Here is a 6060-nt window from a genome sequence, read left to right as displayed (position 1 = left end):
ACCCCGGCCCCGCACCCCTTCTCGTTGGAGGATCCGTCGACATAGATTGTCCACGGTAGGTCGGACTCGCTCAGCTCGGAAGGTGGTGTGAGCTCGACTATGAAACTTGCCGCTGCTTGTCCTTTCAACGCAGTTCTGGGTTCGAATTGGATGTCGTACTCACTTAGCTCAATTGCCCACTTCATCAGGCATCTAGAAGCTTCTGGCTTATGGAAGATGTTTTTTAGGGGCAAGTTAGTGAGCACCACCACAGTATGGGCTTGGAAGTATGGTCTAAGCCGTCGGGCCGAGGTGACTAAAGCAAGAGCCAACTTTTCCATTTGAGGGTATCTGGTCTCGGCTTCGGTCATAGCCTTGCTTGTGTAGTAGACCGGGTTTTGCCGCGCTTCCTCTTGCCTGATTAGGGCCGAGCTGACGGCGCTGTCGGACACTGCTAAGTACAATTGGAGCTTGTCCCCCGGCATGAGCTTGGCGAGCAAAGGTGCCGAACAGAGGTAGCTTTTCAACTGCTGAAATGCTTGCTCGCACTCCGCTGTCCATTCATACGGCCCTTTCCTCCATAGGACTTTGAATAAAGGAAGGCACTTATCTGTCGATCTTGAAACAAACCGGTTCAGGGCCGCAATCCAGCCATTGAGGCACTGAAGTTGCTTCAGCGTCTTAGGTGCCTCCATCTCGAGCACGACTTTAATCTTTTCGGGGTTGGCCTCGATTCCCCGGTTGTTCACCATGAAGCCAAGGAATTTTCCCGAAGAGACTCCAAAGGCACATTTAGCTGGGTTGAGCTTCATTTGATATGTCCTCAGAACCTCGAAGGCTTCGGTCAGATCGGAGAGATGCGACTTAGACTGCTTGCTCTTGACAAGCATGTCGTCCACATACACTTCCATATTCAGGCCGATCTGCTTGGCGAACATTTTGTTCACCATTCTCTGGTAGGTTGCTCATGCGTTCTTTAACCCGAAAAGGCATGACCTTGTAACAGTACAGACCTTGGTCTGTTATGAATGCGGTATGACCTTGATCTGGGCATGCATCTTGATTTGGTTGTACCCAGAGTAGGCGTCCATGAAGGTGAGCAGTTCGTGCCCGGCTGTGGCGTCCACGAGCTGATCAATCCTCGGCAGTGGGAAGCAATCTTTCGGGCATGCCTTATTTAAGTTCGTAAAATCTACGCACATTCTCCACTTTCCGTTAGATTTTTTAACTAATACAACATTGGAGAGCCACTCGAGATACGAAATTTCTCTTATGTATTCAGCTTTCAAAAGTTTGCTAACTTCCTCAACAATTACATCACTCTGCTCCTTGTTTATAGGTCTTCTTTTTTGCTTTACAGGTCGAAATGACGGATCTATGCTGATGCGATGCGTCATAATTTTCGGGTCAATGCCGGGCATGTCCTCATGGGACAACGCAAAGACATCCGAGTTGGATCTGAGGAAGTGGATTAGCTCCTCTCTGTCGGTGGCCCCCAGCTTGGTTCCTATGCTTACTTGCTTCTCGGGACTAAGCAGAGGAACAAGCTCGAGCTCCTCAGTGGGTGCGGCAAACTCCCTCCTCGGCAGGTCGGCCTTGAACTCGAGCGTCCCATCCCTACTGGCGAGAGTTTCAAGGGCGCAGACCGATGAGCCTTTGAGTGCGGAGGCATAGCACTCCCTTGACGCGGTCTGTTCTCCTCGGACCGTGCCCACGTCATTGGGGGTGGAATACTTCAAAACTTGATGAAGTGTCGAGGGAATGGCCCGAAATGAGTGGATGATGGGTCTCCCAAAGATGGCTTTATAGGTCGATCTGCCGTCAATCACCACGAACTCGGCCATTTGGGTGACCCGAGTTTGGTCCTGCCCAAGCGTGACCGGCAAGTCGATGCAACCCTCTGGGATGACCGATTCTCCAGAGAACCCAACCAGCGGTATCGGGCTTTTCTTCAATTGCGACCTCGTCCATCCCAGGGCGAGGTAGGTCGGTAAGGACAGGATGTTAGCAGATGCGCCTCCGTCTACCAGCACCCTCCTGACCACCACATGATCAATCAAGGGAGCGATCACAAGTGCATCATTGTGGGGCAGGTGGACCTCCTCGAAGTCTGCACCGTCGAAGGTGATTGAGCAGGTCGGCCTCTGCTCCCTGATGATGCACACCTCGCGCCTGGCTGCACGAGCTAACTCCTTTCTTTTATGTCCAGACTGAGCCCCGCTTGGCCCTCCGCAAATGGTATTGATGACCGCAGGTCGGTCAGTGCGCCGGGGCGGCGTCCTCGAACGCTTCCGCTCTTCCTTTTTCTCTGCCGAGCTGGTCCTGGGCTTTCCCACAAATTTCTTGAAGTAACCATCTTGAATCAGATCTTCAATTTGACACTTCAACTCCCAACAGTCCGACGTGTTATGGCCGTGCTCCCGATGGAAGCGGCAATACTTGTCCTTGCTGCGCCGCTACGGGGCTCCCCAAAGTTTCTCAGGACGTTTGAGTAGTTTTTCCATTCCAGACTCCTCTATGTTTGTTAGGATCTCGAAAATTGGAATTGTGGTCGGGGTGAAGCGTTCGTAAGGTCGGCTCCTGGTAGGTCCGTTCTCCACCCTCCGATACTCAGCTCGGCCGCTGGAAAAGGATCCCTTGTCCTTGGACTTGGGATCTGCCTTTTCTATATCTTTTGCACTTCTGCCCCGGCCGATCTTTCGTTCTGGTCGGCCGGTTTTGGTTCGGAGGAGCTCCTGTCCATCGATGACTTTCTTCGCCTTCTGAAGCACCTCGGTGAAGGTGGCCGGGGCCTCCTCTCCAAGTTTCACCGTGAGGGCCTCGTCGGCTAGACCGGTGAGAAAATAGCACATGGTCGAGTCATCAGAGCAGTGTGCGACCTTCAACTGCTCCTCCTGGAATCTAGTGACATATTCTCGCAGCGTCTCACCCTCCTTCTGTCTGATGGTGGCGAGATGGGTCGCTGTCTTTTTGTCATAATGCCGAGAAGAGAACTGGGCGAGGAACTCCCTTCTCAGCTGAGAGTAGGTCGAGATCGACCTGGCTGGCAGTCTCCGATAAGACAATCGCGCGCTGCCAGTAAGCGCGATCTGAAAGGCGCGGCATTTGATTGCGTCTGATGCCGCTTGGAAATCCATGAGGCCTTCAAAGACCTCAACATAATTCTTAGGGTCTTTCGACCCATCATAAGGTTTCACGGTAGGAGCTTTGAACTTCGGAGGGATCGGTGCTTCCAAAACGTCCGAGGTGAAGGGCGATTCTCCCAAGTCGCCATCGTTCAGTGGACCTTCTTTCTGCTCACATTTGGCCTTTAAGGCCTCCACCTGAGCGTCGAGCTGGCCCCTCAGCTGGTCGAACTCCTCCCTTGTAATCACTCCTACAGGAGTTACTAGGTTGCGAGAGGATTCAGCCTGCTGGTTGGAGCTCCTGTGTGAGCGGGATGGTGACTGTCCTTTTCGGAGAGATGAGCCTCTCTTTCTGTTGAGGTGTTCACGGAGGTCTTCTCTCTGGCGAGTGTGTCCCTCGCTCTCGTTGTCTTCGGGATGTTCCTCCTCGACTGGGCCGAGGTGGGAACCCCTTTGCTCGCGTATGCCAACGCGCGTCACTCGGTTCTCAGATCGGGACCCTGCGCCTGCAGCTAATATCATTTCGTTATACATTTCCTCCATGGACCGCATTTGCGTGCGCATTGCCTCCATTTCTCTCTGGAGTGCGTCCAAGTTCTCACTTGTCGGGGCCGGGGCTGGACCTCGGGCGCCCTTCTTAGAGGTTCCCCCTCGGCCACGGGTGGCCTTGGATGTCCTTGTGGGGTGCGCAGGTGGTAGGATAGGCGCGGTGATTCGTGCCGAACTGCGGAGGGGTTCTGTTGCTAGGCCGTCGTGACCTTGCCCCTCTACCACTGCTGCTCCGACCTCCCTCTGGTGGGCATCGCTGGCAGCTAGAGTCCTTCGATCTGTCGTATTGGTCGAGTTTGTTGGTTGAACCATTTTCGCTCGCGTATTGGTTTAAAAGGATTGGGATGACTTAGATTGTCGTCCCCACAGACGGCGCCAAATGTTTATGCAAGGATATGCACAACAATGTATTTCAGATTGCAGCTCGAACTCGGCTTCCGGACCGATCTGAATACTTGGGCGGACCTGCACAGAAAGGTGAGCACTCCGACGATATAGGTCGGATTCCCAGTTTAGTTCGAGGTCAGAAATCATCGTACCTGATCGTGGAGTGAGGTCCTCTACTTATAGGTGGTAGTCCCGCTAATCTTGCGACGGTTATACCCGGTAATCTCGGGACCATCTGTTATATCCGGTAATCTCGGGACCGACGGTTACACCCGATAATCACGCCGCTGACAGTAGCTCACATCGGCCCTTACCGAGCTTCCCGGTAGGTCAGACCTCGGCCAGGTTCACCTCGGCCCTCATACTTAGAATCTGTCAACGCTAGTGGTGGTGATCTCGGCGACCCGAGCTGGGCATGACTCATGAGTCATCTTGGAGCACCAATAGGGGTCCTCCACGTGTCCAGGGTATTCTCTTCCCCAAACATATATCATATGATTGTGCAAATGAATGGGTTATATGAATCGTTCCTGTTTAATTGGTTCGTGAGCATAGGGTTGGTAAAAATTAAGTAAAAATAAAAAAACGAGTTTTGTCCTAGTTTATTTTATTTTTCTTTGGTGCACCCCTATATGATGATATGCCAATGACCCTTCGACGCGTGCCTACTCAACATATCCACGTTAGAGTAACTTTAACCTTGGCATACAATAATCAAGGATTAAAATATCATAGAAATGTCAAGATCTCAATTTTATAAATATGTTAATAGAAACATTGATAAAATGTTGATGTTAATGGATATTTTCCTTAAAAAATTATAAAAAGATAAAATTCATAATAATAAACATTTCACTTTTTTTGAAATTAAATTAAAAAATTATTAATATTAATCATTTATATTTTGTCGATTTTTTTGTGATACTATAGAATTATTGTTGATTCATCCTTTCATGTTGATATCGAAGTCATTAACATATTACACAAATGACTATGGAAATATATGGGGAAATTTGACGGAATAGACGTTCTCCACAGCCTTTTTTGTTTTCTAATCACCCTTTTCAAAACATAAGTTTTCTAGGCATTTGCTGACATCACTTCGATAATAAATGACTTCACTGCCCCTCCACTGAGAAGAGATGAGAGAGAGCGAGAGCGAGAGAGAGCGAGAAAGATCGAGAGCTCAGAGAGGGGAGAGAGGAGAGAGAGAGATAGAGGGAGAGGGAGAGAGCGAGAGAGACAGAGCGAGAAGAGAGGGAAAACCAAAGAGCAGAGAGTAGAGGGGTAGGGAAAGTCATTTAGTATCCATGGTGATGTCAACGACCATTAGAAAATATAGGTTTTGAAAAGAGTTACTAAAAAACAATACTCTCTTGGGAAAATGTCTATTTATTGTAATTTCCCGAAATATATGTATGTTGATAAAAAATTTATCTGATAATAACATGTCTCTACTCGCTAAAGTGAGTATAGTTCAACGGTAATTGGCATATAACTCCCAACCAAGAGGTTTTGAGTCTGATCCTCCAACCTTACATGTTGTACTAAAAATAAATGAAATAAAATAAAAAATAATGTCTCTGCCCGACTCTATTAAATACATGATCCTCATTATTGCACAATGGAATCCAGCCACATGATATAAAGCAAGATCATCTTTGTCACCTCCCTTGATATAACACTCCCACCAATCTCTTCATCTATAACCGTATGCTTTTTTGTGCATTTACGTGTAATTTACTCATCTCTTTTAAACAAATAATTTTCTAAAAATAGCTTTAATTAAAATATTTTTGTGTATTGATTACATTTTCTTAAAAGTAGTTTTAATCCCTAGTTTGTTTGATGGCACTATATCTAAAAATTATATAATAAGTTATCATAAAGTAATTTCAGAGTGATTCTCGATCAATGACTTTAAAATTACTTTTTGGATAATTGACTTTAAAAGATTTTTTTAATTATTATATATTAATTAGATTACTTAAAAGTGATTTTTGTTTGTCACTGAAACACT

This window comes from Momordica charantia (assembly GCF_013281855.1).
Source record: "Momordica charantia cultivar OHB3-1 chromosome 3 unlocalized genomic scaffold, Mcharantia_2.0 BLBB01000003.1, whole genome shotgun sequence".
NCBI lineage: Eukaryota > Viridiplantae > Streptophyta > Magnoliopsida > Cucurbitales > Cucurbitaceae > Momordica > Momordica charantia.
Note: the sequence above shows the minus strand (reverse complement) of the source record.